The sequence below is a fragment of the Monodon monoceros genome, unplaced genomic scaffold (assembly GCF_005190385.1).
Source record: "Monodon monoceros isolate NGI ecotype Baffin Bay Population unplaced genomic scaffold, NGI_Narwhal_1 Super_Scaffold_16, whole genome shotgun sequence".
Taxonomy (NCBI): Eukaryota; Metazoa; Chordata; class Mammalia; order Artiodactyla; family Monodontidae; genus Monodon; species Monodon monoceros.
In genome coordinates, this window is record NW_021703772.1 from 102,977,476 (window position 1) to 102,996,822 (window position 19,347).

Genomic DNA, 19,347 nt, shown 5'->3' on the forward strand with positions numbered 1-19,347 from the left:
CACCATCACCACCACCATCACCATCATCACCATCACCACCACCATCATCACCATCACCATCATTAGTAATGACCAACACTTTCTCTCTACTGCCTCTCCATTTTGGATTGACCTGAGGTCAGATAATAACAAAGATAGGACTTGACTCATGACTTCTTGAGTCTAATCCCCACTATCTTTCAACTGCATTGTGGGAAATAATACTTTTGCACAATAGAAAAAAAGGATTCTTATGTCCCATGGAATCCCAGCTGTCATTGTTAATACCAGATTTTGCTAAAAACATCCCGGACAGACTGGAAGTATATTCTGGAATACTATGGTCCTTTGTATGTCTCTGTAGCTGAAAAACCCCAAGCAAGCTCAAAGACTCAGAGGAAATCGAATACAGCTGCTTAATCGATACAGCTGGCCTGGGGAACCTAGGAGAAGGATGCTTGTTCTACCCTCCAGGCATGGCAGGGGTGACCTTTAGGGATGAAGGTCAGCTCAGTGCATAGATGACCTATGCTGGGAAATTCTTCCTGGAGGCAGAGAAAGGGACTCACTGTCAAGGAATTCTTTTCCAGGTTTGCTAGGCTGCCATGACAGACAGCTTGAACATCTTAGTACTTAACTTTTTGCTCACCCTCATTTTGGGCTTAGAAATGAGAAAACAATTATTACTTGAATTGAGGAATAATGAGTTTCTATCCAGGAAAAATAATAATTTTCTAATGTGGCATTGAAAACAGGGGATATAAAATACACATGCTTTATGATTAAAGCTAAGTAAGAGTTATATGGAGAAAAAGTACCAAAATGTTCATACTGGTTGCCTGTCTGTGGTTGCCTATCTGTGGTTAGTACTGGTTGCCTGTCTGTGCCTTTTTTATATTTTTCAAATGTCTGATGAGGATCATGTGTTGCCTTTACAAAGGAAAATGTGAAACGTGATACAAAGGTTCAGCAAAGTTTCATCTCAGGGCCAGAGGCAGAAGCATGCAGACTAGACCCTTGATGGCAGGAGATCAGAAGCTTCCCGAGGCCCCCAGTTCTTCCTAAGGGAAGGCACAGAGCTGTTGGGTGTCTGCTAGTTTTATACAAACAGCAGATTGAGCACCGTAATGGCACTCTTCCAGTGGGGAACAGACTGGAGGCCAAGTTGGGTTGTAACTTTCCTCTGATGTCTGGCCTGTGGCCCAGGGCCCTGCTACCTGGTTCTGTTGAATATCTTTGTTGCCACCCTCTACAAGCCTCCGTTCAGGGAGATGCAGGAAGCTTGATTTAGTCCAGCCATGGCATATAAAACTTGGAGGGGTGAGAGATGAGACTGGGTGAGGAGAATTCAGAGCACAGAGGACCAGGGGAGCCACGCGTGGAAGGCTGGGCTTGGGCCCTAGGTCTGTGCTACTTAATCTGGGTGCCACATCCTTCTGGTGTGACATCATGTAAAGTATGGCATCAACACAGCACAGCGTCCTGGACATTCGAGTTGATTTGGTTTTTTGGGATCATGTGGAGGGCATGCAGAGAAAGTCCAGCAATTTAACCGCTGAGTATTTTATATCATTATTTTTCTATTAAAACAAAAAGATACGTTAGGCACTGAAATGTGAAATCTGCATGAATTATTAAAAGATAAAACACTGGAGTGCAAAGAAACACTGTGCTGGCTGCAGGCCACCTCCTGGCACCTCTACACACCGGCAGGGATTCACTCGTGGCCAATTTGACATTTTTTTTTTTTTTCACCAGAAACTGAATTTATGAAGCAAAGTATGGAAGACAATCTGGGACAGGGCACCTTGGACTCTGTGTCATTGAACTTGGATTCTTGTGCTGCTCAGCTAGTCTCACTGATGGGCCTTGGGCAAGTCAAGTGAATGTGCAGATGTCTGTTTCCTCATCTATAAAATATAGACACTGCCTGTCCATCTCTGCCAGCCCTGACGAGTTCTCAGCATGAATGTGAGATTTGTGAATACAAATTCAAGGGCTTCATCATCTGTGACATGTTCTACTGGGTTCAGCTGATGATAGAAATAATAAAAGAAGAATCTAATAAAAGAAGAATCCCAAAGTATTATTCTTATAATCATGATACCATTCTAATGAAGTTTTCTCAGCCATCAAGCACATCAAATCGAGGGTAAGAGGTACTTTTGAGAGAAGAGCTAGAAGCAAAAACTGGTGTAAAATGAAACCAAGAAACCCCGGGCACTGCACTCAGCCTCTGCACAGCAGGTTGGGGGCCTGCAGCCCCTCAGAGATGTGTGCTCCCAGCACTGCCTTGTGTCCTGCACTCCCCTGAAAGAGCAGCGTGGACCAAGAGTTGGGCTTGATTTAACATTGCCTGGTGGTTTGGGCACAGAATCATCTCGTATTCCGAACAACGTTCAGTTTGCAAGGAGAGCAGGGCTATACTTCATGTATGAGATGGTTCCTCACCATCCATCCTTTCTCCAAGGAGCAGGGGTTTTGGTGCGTCCTGAGGGGGAGGAGATGGGCTGTTCCCCGTTGGGAGAAATGGGCTGGGGTCACTCTGCACTGGCCCTCGTTCCACTCTGCTTTCGTACAGAAGGGGAAGTCTTGGAGGCCTGGCTCTGTGCCAGACCTTTATTCTGCATCCTGGACCTGTACTAGCTCACTTAATCCTCACAAAAAACCAGTGACACAGGCACTATCTCATTGCCATTCTGCAAAGAAAACAGAGGCATCTGGAGGTCAGATAACTTACCCAAAGTCACACAGCTCATGAGTGGGAGTAACCTGCGTTTTAAATGCTGAGCCTGCTTTCCTAACCACAGCACTGTGGTGTCTCTCAATGTGCTTTCAGTTTAATCTCTTGGTTTTTTGAGAGATGTGCCTTTTTCCTGCACATTTACAGCTTTGATTTTCTTTTTTTGAGTTGGACTCCACTACTGATGGCAGGGAGCATGGTTAATCAAACATTCTATCTCTTATCTATCATTTATTCAGAGAATACTGAGTGGGCAGACTCATGTCATGTAGTGAAAAACCACAGGCTTTGAAATCAGAGACGCCTGGATTTACAGCCCTATTTCCAGGTGTGACCTTGAATAAACCAGTCTACATGAACCAGAGTTTCCCACTATGCAAAATGGGGATTACGATACCTATTTTTATGGCTGGAATTAGAAATAATACTCTCAACATATCTAGCACAGAGTAAATGCTTGATAAATATTAACTATGCCTTGAAGAATAAAAAGTCTATAGCTTACTCTTTGCTCTCACTACTTGCATTTGATAGAACTTGTTGTCTGCTCCATCTACCAAAGCATAGTAAACATGAGTCACCTAACGTGTTGACTGATATTACAGGTGTCTGTGTAGCTCCTATATCAGAGAACGTGGAATGGCATCATGGGAACATCCTTGAGCTCTGAGGCCCCTGGGAGAAGGCCTCCCACTGGATCAGGTTAGCCAAGCCAGGCCAGGCTACAATGAAGTAACAAAAAGCCCCGAGTCTCAATGCTTAAGCTTAACATAATCAACTTCAAAAAAAAAATTATTTTATTGAAGTATAGTTGATTTACAATGTTGTGTTAATTTCTGGTGTACACCAAAGTGATTCAGATATATATATATATATATATATATATGTATACACACACACACACACTGTATATACATATTATTTTCCATTATGCTTTATTACAGGGTATTGAATATAGTTCCCTGTGTTCTACAGTAGGACCTTGTTGTTTATCCATTCTCTATATAAACAGTTTGCATCTGCTAACCCCAAACTCTCAATCCATGCCTTCCCCACCCCCTCCCCATCCCCTTGGCAACCACAAGTCTGTTCTCTGTGTCTGTGAGTCCACAAAAGATGAGAAGCTGGAGCACTTTTGGAGAGTGGTCAAAGGGGCGTCTCCGAGGAAGGGAGGTCCAGGGTACCAAGGTGGAAAGACGAGTGGAGCCAGCCAAGCACAGGCTGGGCGAGAGTGCTGGAGTGAGAAGGGGAAGAACACCTGGCATTTTCTAGAAATGATCACAGTATCAGAGGCCTGGAGTGTGCTGAGCATGGGGCAGAGCGGCAAAGATGAACTGGAGGCAAGGGGGCAGCCAGGCAGGGCAGGACTCTGGAAAAGAGGTTAGGGACTTTGACGTTCATCTGGGCACCAAGGGAAGGTCGTGAAGATTTAGAAGCACAGGGGGCCACAATTTTGAGCTGTACTTTTATTTTTTAATTAATTTACTTTTATTTTATCTATTATTTTACTTATTTTTATTTATTTTTAATTGACTTATAGTTGATTTACAATGTTGTGTTCATTTTTGTTGTACAGCAAAGTGATTAATTGTACACATAAATACATTCTATTTTTTAATATTCTTTTCCATTATGGTTTATCACAAGATATTGAATATAGTTCCCTCCACTATACAGTAGGAACTAGTTGTTTATCCATTTTATGTATAATAGTTTGCATCTACTAATCCTAAACTCCCAATCCATCCCTTCCTCACTGTCCCCCAACCCCTTGGCAACCACAAGTCTGTTCTCTATGTCTTTTGAGTCTGTTTCTGTTTCATAAATAAGTTCATTTGTGTCATATTTTAGATTCCACATATAAGTGATATCATATGATGTTTGTCTCTCTCTGTCTGACTTCACTTAGTATGATAATCTTTAGGTCCATCCATGTTGCTGCAAATGACATTATTTAATTTTTTTATGGTTGAGTAATATTCCATTGTATATATGTACCACATCTTTATCCATTCATCTGTCGATGGACATTTACGTTGTTTCCATGTCTTGGCTATTGTAAGCAGTGCTTATGTGAACATTGGGGTGGATGTTCTTTTCGAATTAGAGTTTTGTCTGGGTATATGCCCAGGAGTGGGATTGCTAGGTCATGTGGCAACTCTATTTTTAATTTTTTGAGGAACCTCCATACTGTTCTCTGTAGTGGCTGCACCAATTTACATTCCTACCAGCAGTGTAGGAGGGTTCTCTTTCCTTCACTCTCTCTCCAGCATTTATTATTTGTAGAATTTTTAATGATGGCCATTCTGACTGGTGTGAGGTGGTACCTAATCGTAGTTTTGAACATAATCAACTTTTATTTATGTCTCACTCTACATGTGTAATGTCATGCATCCCCAGAGTCTGACACAGATCCAGGCTGACAGAAGCACCACCATCATAGAGCTGTACCATCTGAGACACCCGGGCTCCTGGTAGCTGGTGTATGGAAGACACTGCTGGGGGGTCTGCAACAGGAGTTAGACGATGCTCATCACCCCTATTCACAGCCTACAGGTGTGTCCTGACCCTGTCTAACTGCATGGGGCAGGGAAATCCTCCCTCATGCTTGGCTGTGGAGGATAAATGGATGTGGATGATCACTCTGAGGTTCTCTGGAGGTAGGATCTTGTTTCTGTGCAGTCTGCCATTTCTCTGCATCTCGGGTCCCAGTCTGAAAGGGGTGCCTTCCTGCAAAAAGACGTTTAAAATATCTTTCCTTTTTCAGTGGAGACAGGCAGGGCACCCCAATAGGTGTAGGACACAGAGTGCTCAACTCAAACCAGAGAAAGAAGTCCTTTGGTTGGGGGTGTCTCCAGATTCAGATGTTAAGAGAAGGTCCAGCCAAGGGAGAAGCCTGGCCCATCCTCTCACAGTGTGGCTTTAACCAGGCTTTTCTAGCTTGTTCCAATGCAAGGATGTTGGTTTGTACAAAAATGGAGGTTAGGGTTTTAGAGGTTAGAGAACAAAGAAGAGCTGGGTTGTGCCAGCCTCAGTGCCTGGATGGATTTGGCCTCTGACAGGGTTTTGGAGACATGAACATCGTCATTAATATCAACTTCAAAAGTAAAGAATGTCCCAAACATTCTGCATTTTTCTCTGATGGTTCACCATAACTGTATCATTCATAGAAATTAAAAAAAATTATTTTATTTTATTTTTTAAATGGAAGTATAGTTAATTTACAATGTTGTGTTAGTTTCAAGTGTACAGCAAAGTGATTCAGTTATATATATATATATATATATATATATATATATACACACACATATTCTTTTTCATATTCGTTTCCATTATAGGTTATTACAAGATATCAAGTATAGTTCCCTGTGCTATGCAGTAGGTCCTTGTTGTTTATTTTATACATAGTCTTGTGTATATGTTAATCCCAAACTCTTAATTTATCCCTTCTCCCAACCTTTCCCCTTTGGTAACCATAAGTTTGTTTTCTATGTCTGTGAGCCTGTTTCTGTTTTGTAAATAAGTTCATTGGTATCATTTTTTTTAATCTACATGTAACTGATATCATATGGTATTTGTCTTTTTCTTTCTGACTTTCTTCGCTGAGTATGATAATCTCTAGGTCCATCCATGTTGCTGCAAATGGCATTATTTCATTCTTTTTTATGGCTGAGTAATATTCCATTGTATATATGTACCACATCTTCTTTAACCATTCATCTGTTGAAGGACACTTAGGTTGCTTCCATGTCTTGGCTATTGTAAATAGTGCTGCTGTGAACGTTGGGGTGCATGTATTTTTTCAATTAGAGTTTTCTCTGGATATGTACCCAGGACATTCATAGTAATTTGGAAGCTTTTGTTTTGAGATATTCCTCTCCCAGGGTCAAATACCCAGTTTTGTGATTGCAGAAGTTGCCCATGGTGTCCTGAGCTTTCACTCGTTAGCCATTTGGATTTGGCCTTACCCTCTTTTAGCCTCAGTTTCCTCATCAGTTTTCCCCATCAAATGGGGACAATGATAAGCCTGATGTTGTGTGGTTGTCATGAGGATCAAAGGAAATGAGATGTGAAAAAGGTCAGCCTGCTCTCACACTAGTCATGGCTGATAAAAAGCCAGGCACGAAAATGTTATTTGGTGTTTCCAACATTTATTCACCCCTGACTAGCTGGGGCTTCAGTTTACACTTCTGTATACCCTGGGAAGCCTGTCTTAGGATGCTGGGATTTTGATCACAAAAGGATGCTCTTCTGGCCCATATCTCTCTTCACCCAGGCTTTTTTCTGCACCAGTGAGACCCAATACCCTGAGTTGCTTCTCATCCAGTAACTCCCCTCCTGTCTCCAAAAGAAGGTTGATAACATTTTCCTCTCACTGTCATCAGGACCACTCAAAGCATCTATTTGCCACCAGCATGATTAACGAGGGGATGGGCCAGCCCTCCTTACGGGACAGGAGGGAACCTGTTAGAAGATGACAGTCATTGACCACAGGGCACATTATGCTGGAGGAGGAGAACCAGAAATGAGACAGGAAAGGGGGCAGCAAGTACATCTTCACCAGGATATAGATTTATTCTGGAGCAATGTGGGCTGAAATGCAGGAGCAAAGCAGCTCTTTGCTGGGGACCAGTTTCTGGGAGGATGAGATAGCGCAGGTATTTATGTGAGGCTCTTTTTACACATGCACATATGACAACGTTTTCTAGTTAATTAGAAATTTCGTTTTCCTGCCAGCATTTCCAAAGTCCTATCAATCTCTGTGGCAGACAAATGCTTGATGGAGGTGAATGTTCCAGTTTGGATGATGTTTGGGTAACTCATGGGCCTCAAAAATAGAAAGTGATTCAGATGGAAAAGACATCAACACCTCATTTTGTCAGCATCTCGCCTCTGCCCCCAGGCTGTCCTTATGGCGTGTGTATCCCAATTTGCAATAGTGATGCCAATTTTTCCATTCGTCCATCTACTCCACAACAAAGTGTTGACTAATAATAAAAATAAATAGCTGACATTTATTAAGTTTTTACCTTTATGTCAGATACCATGCCAAGGGCTTCACACTAATTTTCTCATTTTATAATAAGAATTCCCTGAGGGATAGACTATTACCGTCCTACTATATAGAAGTGGTTTTGGAAGACTGAGTATCTGGCACCTAAGATAGAGCTGTGATGAGGACATGGCCTGCCTTCTGAGAGCTTATAGTCCAGTGAGGACACACATGCCAAGTGCATGCAGCATAATAATCACGCACAGCAATGAGACTGTTATCAAACTCTTTGGAGGCCAACTTAAACCAGCATGGGGATGTCAAGGCAGGCTTCCTTTAGGAGGTGATATTTTGACTGAGACCTGAGTAGTAAGCCAGGCCAACAATGGGATGGTTAAAAAAAAGGTGGGGTGGAGCATCCCTACCCCACCTCCCTCATCCAATGTGGCTTTAGCCAGGCTCTTCTGGCTTGTTTTACTACATCAGAATTTTTTGTTTTTAATTTTTACTTTATTTATTTTATTTTTTAAACATCTTTATTGGAGTATAATTGCTTTACAATGGTGTGTTAGTTTCTGCTTCAAAACAAATTGAATCAGTTATACATGTATATATGTCTCCATGTCTCTTCCCTCTTGCATCTCCCTCCCTCCCACCCTCCCTATCCCACCCCTCTAGGTGTTCACAAAGCACTGAGCTGATCTCCCTGTGCTATGCGGCTGCTTCCCACTAGCTATCTACTTTACGTTTGGTAGTGTATATATGTCCATGCCACTCTCTCACTTTGTCCCAGCTCACCCTTCCACCTCCCCATATCCTCAAGTCCATTCTCTAGTAGGTCTGCATCTTTATTCCTGTCTTGCCCCTAGGATGTTCATGACCATTTTTTTTTTAGATTCCATATATATCTGTTAGCGTACACTATTTGTTTTTCTCTTTCTGACTTACTTCACTCTGTATGATAGTCTCTAGGTCCATCCACCTCGCTACAAATAACCCAGTTTCATTCCTTTTTATGGCTGAGTAATATTCCATTGTATATATGTGCCACATCTTCTTTATCCATTCATCTGTCGATGGACATTTAGGTTGCTTCCATGTTCTGGCTATTGTAAATAGAGTTGCAATGAACATTTTGGTACATGACTCTTTTTGAATTACGGTTTTCTCAGGGTATATGCCCAGTAGTGGGATTGCTAGGTCGTACTGTAGTTATATTTTTAGTTTTTAAGGAAAGTTCATACTGTTCTCCACAGTGGCTGTATCAATTTACATTCTCACCAACAGTGCAAGAGGGTTTCTTTTTCTCCACACCCTCTCCAGCACTTATTGTTTCTAGATTTTTTGATGATGGCCATTCTGACTGGTGTGAGAAGATATCTCATTGTAGTTTTGATTTGCATTTCTCTAATGATTAATGATGTTGAGCATTCTTTCATGTGTCTGCTGGCAATCTATGTATCTTCTTTGGAGAAATGTCTATTCATGTGTTCTGCCCATTTTTAGATTGGGGTTGTTTGTTTTTACAATATTGAGCTGCATGAAGTGCTTGTAAATTTTGGAGATTAATCCTTTGTCGGTTGCTTCATTTGCAAATATTTTCTCCCATTCTGAGGGTTGTCTTTTTGTCTTGTTTATGGTTTCCTTTGCTGTGCCAAAGCTTTTAAGTTTCATTAGGTCCCATTTGATTATTTTTGCTTTTATTTCCATTTCTACAGGAAGTGGGTCAAAAAGGATCTTGCTGTGATTTATCTCATAGAGTGTTCTGCCTATGTTTTCCTCTAAGAGTTTGATGGTGTCTGGACGTACATTTAGGTCTTTAATCCATTTTGAGTTTATTTTTGTGTTGGTGTTAGGGAGTGTTCTAATTTCATTCTTTTAAATGTATCTGTCCAGTTTTCCCAGCACCACTTATTGAAGGGGCTGTCTTTTATCCACTGTATATTCTTGCCTCCTTAATCAAAGATAAGGCAACCATATGTGCATGGGGTTTTCTCTGGGCTTTCTATCCTGTTCCATTGGTCTATATTTCTGTTTCTGTGCCAGTACCGTACTGTCTTGATTACTGTAGCTTTGAAGTATTGTCTGAAGTCAGGGAGCCTGATTCCTCCAGCTCCATTTTTCTTTCTCAAGATTGCTTTGGCTATTCGGGGTCTTTTGTGTTTCCATACAAATTGTGAATTTTTTTGTTCTAGTTCTGTGAAAAATGCCAGTGGTAGTTTGATAGGGATTGCATTGAATCTGTAGATTGCTTTGGGTAGTAGAGTCATTTTCACAATGTTGATTCTTCCAATCCAAGAACATGGTATATCTCTCCATCTACTTGTATCATCTTTAATTTCTTTCATCAGGGTCTTATAATTTCCTGCATACAGGTCTTTTGTCTTGTTAGGTAGGTTTATTCCTAGATATTTTATTCTTTTTGTTGCAGTGGTAAATGGGAATGTTTTCTTAATTTCACTTTCAGGTTTTTCATCATTAGTGTATAGGAATGCCAGAGATTTCTGTGCATTAATTTTGTATCCTGATACTTTACCAAATTCACTGATCAGCTCTAGTATTTTTCTGGTAGCATCTTTAGGATTCTCTATGTATAGTATCATGTCATCTGCAAACAGTGACAGCTTTACTTCTTCTTTTCCATTTTGGATTCCTTTTATTTATTTTTCTTCTCAGATGTCTGTGGATAAAACTTCTAAATGTATGTTTAATAAGAGTGGTGAGAGTGGGCTACCTTATCTTGTTCCTGATCTTAGTGGAAATGGTTTCAGTTTTTCACCATTGAGGATGATGTAGGCTGTGGGTTTGTCATACATGGCCTTTATTATGTTGAGGTAGGTTCCCTCTATGCCTGCTTTCTGGAGGGTTTTTTATCATAAATCAGTGTTGAATTTTGTTGAAGGATTTCTCTGCATCTCTTGAGATGATCATGTGGTTTTTTTCTTCAACTTGTTAATATGGTGTGTCATGTTGATTGATTTATGTAAATTGAAGAATCCTTGCATTCCTGGGATCAACCCTACTTGATCATAGTGTATGATCCTTTTAATGTGCTGTTGGATTCTGTTTGCTAGTATTTTGTTGAGGATTTTTGCCTCTATGTTCATCAGTGATATTGGCCTGTAGTTTTCTTTCTTTGTGACATCTTTGTCTGGTTTTGGTATCAGGGTAATGGTGGCCTCATAGAATGAGTTTGGGAGTGTTCCTCCATCTGCTATAGTTTGGAAGAATTTGAGAAGGATAGGTGTTAGCTCTTCTCTAAATGTTTGATACAATTCGCCTGTGAAGCCATCTGGTCCTGGGCTTTTGTTTGTTGGAAGATTTTTAATCACAGTCTCAATTTCACTGCTTGTGATTGGTCTGTTCATATTTTCTATGTCTTCCTGGTTCAGTCTTGGCAGGTTGTGCATTTCTAAGAATTTGTCAATTTCTTCCAGATTGTCCATTTTACTGGCACATCGTTGCTTTTAGTAATCTCTCATGATCCTTTGTATTCCTGCAGTGTCATTTGTTACTTCCCCTTTTTCCTTTCTAATTGTATTGATTTGAGTCTTCTCCGTTTTTTTCTTGATTAGTCTGCCTAATGGTTTATCAATTTTCTTTATCTTCTCAATGAAACAGCTTTAGTTTTATTGATCTTTGCTATTGTTTCCTTCATTTCTTTTTCATTTATTTCTGATGTGACCTTTATGATTTCTTTCCTTCTGCTAACTTGTGGGGTTTTTTTGTTCTTCTTTCTCTAATTGCTTTAGGTGTAAGGTTAGGTTGTTTATTTGAGATGTTTCTTGTTTCTTAAGGTAGGATTGTATTGCTATAAACTTTCCTCTTAGAACTTCTTTTGCTGCATCCGATAGGTTTTGGGTCATCATGTTTTCATTGTCATTTGTTTCTAGGTATTTTTTGATTTCCTCTTTGATTTCTTTGGTGATCTCTTGGTTATTAAGTAGTGTGTTCTTTAGCCTCCATGTGTTTGTATTTCTTACAGATTTTTTCCTGTAATTGATATCTAGTCTCATAGCGTTGTGGTCGGATAAGATACTTGATACAATTTCAAGTTTCTTAAATTTACCGAGGCTTGTTTCATGACCCAAGATATGACCTGTCCTGGAGAATATTCCATGAGCACTTGAGAAGAATGTGTGTTCTGTTGTTTTTGGATGGAATGTCCTATAAATATCAATTAAGTCCATCTTGTTTAATGTATCATTTAAAGCTTGTGTTTCCTTATTTATTTTCATTTTGGATGATCTGTCCATTGGTGAAAGTGGACTGCTAAAATACCCTACTATGATTGTGTTACTGTCGATTTCCCCTTTTATGGCTGTTGGTATTTGCCTTATGTATTGAGGTGCTCCTATGTTGGGTGCATAAATATTTACAATTGTTACATCTTCTTCTTGGATTGATCCCTTGATCATTAGGTAGTGACCTTCTTTGTCTCTTGTAATAGTCTTTGTTTTAAAGTCTATTTTATCTGATATGAGAATTGCCACTCCAGCTTCCTTTTGATTTCCATTTGCATGGAATATCTTTTTCCATCCCCTCACTTTCAGTCTGTATGTGTCCCTAGGTCTGAAGTGGGTCTCTTGTAGACAGCATATATATGGGTGTTGTTTTTGTATCCATTCAGCCAATCTATGTCTTTTGGTTGGAGCATTTAATCCATTTACATTTAAGGTAATTATCGATATGTATGTTCCTATTATCATTTTCCTAATTGTTTTGGGTTTATTATTGTAGGTCTTTTCCTTCTCTTGTGTTTCCTGCCTAGAGAAGTTCCTTTAGCATTTGTGGTAAAGCTGGTTTTGTGGTGCTGAATTCTCTTAGCTTTTGTTTGTCTGTAAAGTTTTTAATTTCTCTGTCAAGTCTGAATGAGATTTTTGCTGGGTAGAGTAATCTTGGTTGTTAGTGTTTCTCATTCATCACTTTGAATATGTCCTGCCACTCCCTTCTGGCTTGCAGAGTTTCTGCTGAAACATCAGCTGTTAACCTTATGAGGATTCCATTATGTTTCTTTTTTCCCTTGCTGCTTTTAATATTTGTTCTTTGTATTAAATTTTTGATACTTCGATTAATATGTGTCTTGGCGTGTTTCTCCTTGGATGTATCCTGTATGGGGCTCTCTGTGCTTCCTGGACTTGATTAACTATTTCCTTTCCCATATTAGGGAAGTTTTCAACTATAATCTCTTCAAATATTTTCTCAGTCCCTTTCTTTTTCTCTTCTTCTTCTGGGACCCCTATAATTTGAATGTTGGTGTGTTTAATGTTGTCCCAGAGGTCTCTGAGACTGTCCTCATTTTTTTCAATTCTTTTTTCTTTATTCTGCTCTGCAGTAGTTATTTCCAGTATTTTATATTCCAGGTGATTTATCCGTTCTTCTGCCTCAGTTATTCTGCTATTGATCCCTTCTAGAGAATTTTAAATTTCATTTATTGTGTTGTTCATCACTGTTGGTTTGCTCTTTAGTTCTTCTAGGTCCTTGTTAAATGTCTCCTGTATTTTCTCCATTCTATTTTCAAGATTGTGGATCATCTTTACTATCATTATTCTGAATTCTTTTTCTGGTAGACTGCCTATTTCCTCTTCGTTTTTTAAGTCTGGTGGGTTTTTGCCCTGCTCCTTCATCTGCTGTGTGTTTGTCTGTCTTCTCCTTTTGCTTAACTTACTGTGTTTGGGGTCTGCTTTTCACAGGCTGCAGGTTCTTAGTTCCCATTGTTTTTGGTGTCTGTCCCCAGTGGCTAAGTTTGGTTCATGGGTTGTGTAGGATTCCTGGTGGAGGGGACTAGTGCCTGTGTTCTGGTGGATGAGGCTGGATCTTGTCTTTCTGGTGGGAAGGTCCAAGTCAGGTGGTGTTTTGGGGTATCTTTGGCCTTGCTATGATTTTAGGCAGCCTCTCTGCTAGTAGATGGGGTTGTGTTCCTGTCTTGCTAGTAGTTTGGCATAGGGTGTCCAGCACTGTAGCTTGCTGGTCGTTGAGTGGAGCTGGGTCTTGGCATTGAGATGGAGATCTCTGGAGATTTTTGCCATTTGATATTATGTGGAGCTGGGCGTTCTCTTGTGGACCAGTGTCGTGAAGTTGGCTCTGTCACCTCAGTTGCACAGCCCTGATGCCTGGGTGGAGCACCAAGAGCCTGTCCTCCACACGGCTCAGAATAAAAAGGAGGAAAAAATAAATAAAGAAAGAAGAAGATAAAATAAAGTAAAATAAAGTTATTAAAATAAAAATTAAAAAATAATTATTAAGAAAATTTTTTTAAAGTAATAAAAAAAAAAGCATAAAAACGGACAGACAGAACCCTAAGAGAAATGGTAAAAACAAAACTATACAGATAAAATCACACACAGAAGCATACACATACACACTCACAAAAAGAGAAAAAGGGAAAAAAATATATATATATATCATCGCTCCCAAAGTCCACCTCCTCCGTTTGGGATGATTCGTGTCTATTCAGGTATTCCACAGATGCAGGTACATCAAGTTCATTGTGGAGCTTTAATCCGCTGTTTCTGAGGCTGCTGGGAGAGATTTCCCTTTCTCTTCTTTGTTCTCACAGCTCACATGGGCTCAGCTTTGGATTTGGCCCCGCCTCTGCGTGTAGGTCGCCTGAGGGCATCTGTTCTTCGCTCAGACAGGACGGGGTTAAAGGAGCCGCTGATTCGGGGGCTCTGGCTCACTCAGGCCGTGGGGAGGGAGGGTTACAGATGCGGGGAGAACCTGCGGCGGCAGAGGCCGGCGTGACGTTGCACCAGCCTGAGGCACACCGTGCCTTCTCCTGGGGAAATTGTCCCTGGATCCCGGGAAACTGGCAGTGGCGGGCTGCACAGGCTCCCTGGAAAGGGTGTGTGGATAGTGACCTGTGCTTGCACACAGGCCCCTTGGTGGTGGCAGCAGCAGCCTTAACGTCTCCCGCCCGTCTCTGGGGTCCGCGCTTTTAGCCGCAGCTCGCGCCTGTCTCTGGAGCTCCTTTAGGCAGTACTCTGAATCCCCTCTCCTCGCGCACCAGGAAACAAAGAGGCAAGAAGAAGTCTCTTGTCTCATCGGCAGGTCCAGACTTTTCCTCGGACTCCCTCCCGGCTAGCTGTGGCGCACTATCCCCTTCAGGCTGTGTTCCCGCCGCCAGCCCCAGTCCTCTCCCTGCGCTCCGACTGAAGCCCGAGCCTCAGCTCCCAGCCCCGCCCACCCCAGCGGGTGAGCGGACAAGCTTCTCGGACTAGTGAGTGCCAGTCGGCACCGATCCTCTGTGCGGGAATCTCTCCACTTGGCCCCCCGCACCCCTGTTGCTGCGCTCTCCTCCATGGCTCCGAAGCTTCCCCCCTCCGCCACCCGCAGTCTCCACCCACGAAGGGGCTTCCTAGTGTGTGGAAACCTTTCCTCCTTCACAGCTCCCTCCTACTGGTGCAGGTCCCGTCCCTATTCTTTTGTCTCTGTTTATTCTTTTTTCTTTTGCCCTACCCAGGTACGTGGGGGAGTTTTTTGCCTTTTGGGAGGTCTGAGGTCTTCTGCCAGCGTTCAGTGGGTGTTCTATAGGAGCAGTTCCACGTGTAGATGTATTTCTGGTGTATCTGTGGGGAGGAAGGTGATCTCCGCGTCTTACTCTTCCGTCATCCTGAAGCTCGTCCACCTCAGAATATTTCGTGCAGTAAGGACAAATTGGAGGTTTAGCTGTTTAACATTAGAAAACAAAGGAGAGCTGGGTCATCTCTTGGCATCTGAGCAGGGTGGGAGCAAGGACCGGAAGCAGGAAGCAGCACGGTTGTTGGCATAATGGACGGGGCGCGTGGTTCAGGCTGAAGGGGGGCAGGAGGAAACTGAGTGAAGAAAGATGCGGCTGGAGGGGTTGCAGGGCCAGGTCCCCCAAATTCTTTTTTTATTGAAGTCTAGTTTATTTACCGCGTTGTGTTAATTTCTGCTGTACAGCACAGTTATTCAGTTATACACGTATATACATTCTTTTTCATATTCTTTTCCATGATGGTTTATCACAGGAGATTGGATATAGTTCCCTGTGCTCTACGGTAGGACCTTGTTGTTTAGCCATTTTCTATATGCTGCCAATTTTTTTTTTTTTTTTTTTGCAGTACGCGGGCCTCTCACTGTTGTGGCCTCTCCCGTTGCGGAGCACAGGCTCCAGACGCGCAGGCTCAGCAGCCATGGCTCATGGGCCCAGCTGCTCCGCGGCATGTGGGATCTTCCCGGACCAGGGTACGAACCCATGTCCCCTGCATCAGCAGGAGGACTCTCAACCACTGCACCACCAGGGAAGCCCGCAGCTGCCAATTTTTATAAACCCAGTTAAAGGGTTTGGATTTTATTCTGAAGATGCTAGGGGTCCACAGAAGGGTTTTCAACATGATATAACTCGGCTTTACATTTTAGAAACGTTACTTTGGCTGCTGTAAGGAGAGTGGATTGCTTAGGGAAAGCTGAGGGTCAGAAAGACCAAACTGGGAGGTGGTACAGTTACTGGGCAGATGGAAGGTGAGGTAGGTCTGTACGATAGGAGGCATTGAGAAGATGTGGAGTATGGGGTCTGGTGATGGATGGAGTGTGGAGGGGTATGAGAACAGGGTTCTGGCTTGGGTTACAGGGTAGATGGTAGTGGCATCTCCTGAGGTAAGAAAGAACACTTTGTAACTGGCATTTTAAGTAAGCAGAGATAATGAGACACAATCATGAAAGCAACTTTGCTTTCCTACCTCTAACTATATACCTTTAAATCTGCTGAGGGGGTGAAAACTTCTGCAGGTCTCATGGCTTTTGTGGTCTCTTCATTGATACCAGGTCCTACTCACTTTCAGTCCCAAACACAGCCTCAGTGAACAAGGAGAGTGTCCCGTCTGATATATTAACAAGCACCTTGATCCTCATTTTTCATTTTTTAAATTTTTAATTTCTTAAATTGAAGTATAGTTGGTTTACAATGTTGTGGTAATTTCTGCTGTACAGCAAAGTGATTCAGTTATTCACACATATATATACATACATTCTTTTTCATATTCTATTCCATTATGGTTTATCACAGGATATTGAATATAGTTCCTTGTGCTCTACAGTAGGATCTTATTGTTTATCCATTCTCTATAAAAAAGTGTGCATCTGCTAACCCCAAACTCCCAATCCTTCGCTCCCCCATACGCCCTCCCACTTGGAAACCACAAGTCTGTTCTCTATGTGTGTGAGTCTGCTTCTGTTTCATAAATAAGTTAATTTGTGTCATATTTTAGATTCCACACATAAGCGATAGCATATGGCATTTGTCTTTCTCTGTGTGACTTACTTCACTTTGTATGATCATCACTAGGGTCCATCCATGTTGCTGCAAATGACATTACTTCATTCTTTTTTATGGCTGAGTAATATTCCATTGTATATATGTACCACATCTTCTTTATCCATTCCTCTGTCATTGGGCATTTAGATTGTTTCCACATCTTGGCTGTTGTAAATAGTGCTGCTGTGAACATGTATCTTTTCAAATTACAGTTTTGCTTGATCCTCATTTAATGTAGGCTCCCCACCTCTGCCCAGGGAGGGGCCCTGCGGGTGGACGCTGGCCCTCAGGGAAGAGCTGTGTTCGGCCTCACAGTTGCCAGTTCCTGTCCTCACTAACTTCCCAGCTGCTGTGTCTGCTCCCACCAGTGATGATGTAGGGGTAGAGGCAAGTCAGGAATGGGGACATCCTTAGTGGACTTATGCTGTGTGGAGCTGGCTCTGTTCTCTGGCCCAGCAGGTGTTCTCATAGGCATGTCTGTGGATTCTTTGGGGACTCCTTGTTGGGCTTGTCTTTCCTGGGAGATGCTTATCTATCAAGAGGATGCACTGGGAATTCCCTGGCATCCCAATGGTTAGGACTCAGCTCTTTCACTTCCAAGGCCCAAGTTTGGTCTCTGGTTGGGAAACTAAGATCCCACAAGCCTCATGGTACCTACAAAAAAAAATAAAAGAGGATGCACTACTCATTCCTCAGCTTCTTCCTGTGCATCCTTCTGTGTCTCCATGCTGAGCCCCCACCCAGGCCTCCATTTAGGATCAATTTTAGGACAAGCCAGGGTCAACATTTCTATCATGAGTCCATCTTGGCCCGCAGGCTTCCCTTGCTTTGATCTGCTCTGTGATCTGCAGTTACTTTCCAGACTCAGGACTGGATTCTGCCACCACAGTCAGCCTCAGGTTTCCCAGGCACGAGTCCGGCCAGGTTTGCTCTGTTCCCATTGGCAGGAAGCATGTGGCAAAGCCCGTTGGCTGTTGGGGCGAGTCGGTGGCCCCCCTCTATCCTCCCCTGTGCAGGTGGATACTGCTAGCTCCCAGTGACTGCCTCTAAAGGAATCTTTCTTCAATAAATAAACTTTTTTTTTTTTAAAAAAATTGGAGTATATTTGACTTCCCGTGTTGAGTTAGTTTCAGGTGTACAGCAAAGTGAGTCAGTTATGCATATACATATACCCACTTTTTTAGATTCTTTTTCCATATAGTTCATTACAGAGTACTGAGTAGAGTTCCCTGTGCTGTTCAGTAGGTCCTTGTTGGTTATCTATTCTATACACAGTCATGTGTATATGTTAATCCCAAACTCCTGATTTATCCCTCCCTCCTTTCCCCTTTGGTAACCATAAGTTTGAAAAAATAAATTTCTTAATATTTATTCTTGGTTCTTTTCTATTTTCATTGACAACGAATTATGTAGCTTGGCCTCATCACCAAATCTGAAATGGCACATTGAGGTCTGTATTACACCCTGATTTTGGAAGCTGATGTTTATTACATGTCAATATCAACTTTGAAAGCTCCACCTGAATATTCTGTGGCAGGATGCTTTCAATCTTTCCCACACACCTTCTGTGTTTGAGCTTAGAGCTGTACCATAAAGTGGATAGGGAAGGCATTTTTGTCTCTATATTTCATATGAGGAGATTAAGTGACTGGACATGGTGCATAAGAAGAAATCAACTAAGGGTCTGTGGACAAGACTGAGTCAGGAGAGCCAGGCTCACCATCTACCTCTGGACAAGGCCATAGCAATGACCCAGACAGCGGTGCCTAAGGGGAGCCTTTCTGGATGGAACAGAGTCCCAGTGGCATGGATGTCACCCAAACTGGGGCTGAATGAGAAATAAACTTGAAACAAGAGCTCACTCAGCCTGGGTCTTCAGATGGCAAGAGTTGAAATGAACTGCCTTAGGCTCCCGTGATCTGGGGGCAAGTCCCTCCATCCATGTCCCTGGGCCTCAGTCTCCTTATCTGTTAAATGGAAGCACAAATATCTTCCTCACAAGGTTGTCACAGGACTGGATGAGGTAGTGTCTATTAAATTCCCCAACACTCTTTGCCAGAGGAGAGGTGGTAAACAGTAGACACAGCCCTTAAGCTAAGGCTATGGTTGCCAAGTAGAGGGGTTCATGGTCCTCCACGCAGGTGGGGTCAGAAGAAGGAGAGGATTAGTAAGACCTTCCTCTAGAACTGGAAACAGAAAGCAAAAGTCCTTGATGATTTTTCTTCTTTCTCTCTCCATTCCTTCCTTCCTTTCCTTTCTTTCTTTCTTTCTTCCTTCCTTTCCTCCTTTCCTTCTTTCTTTCTTTCTTTCTTTCTTTTTTCTTTTCTCTTTCTTTCTTTCTTTCTTTCTTTCTTT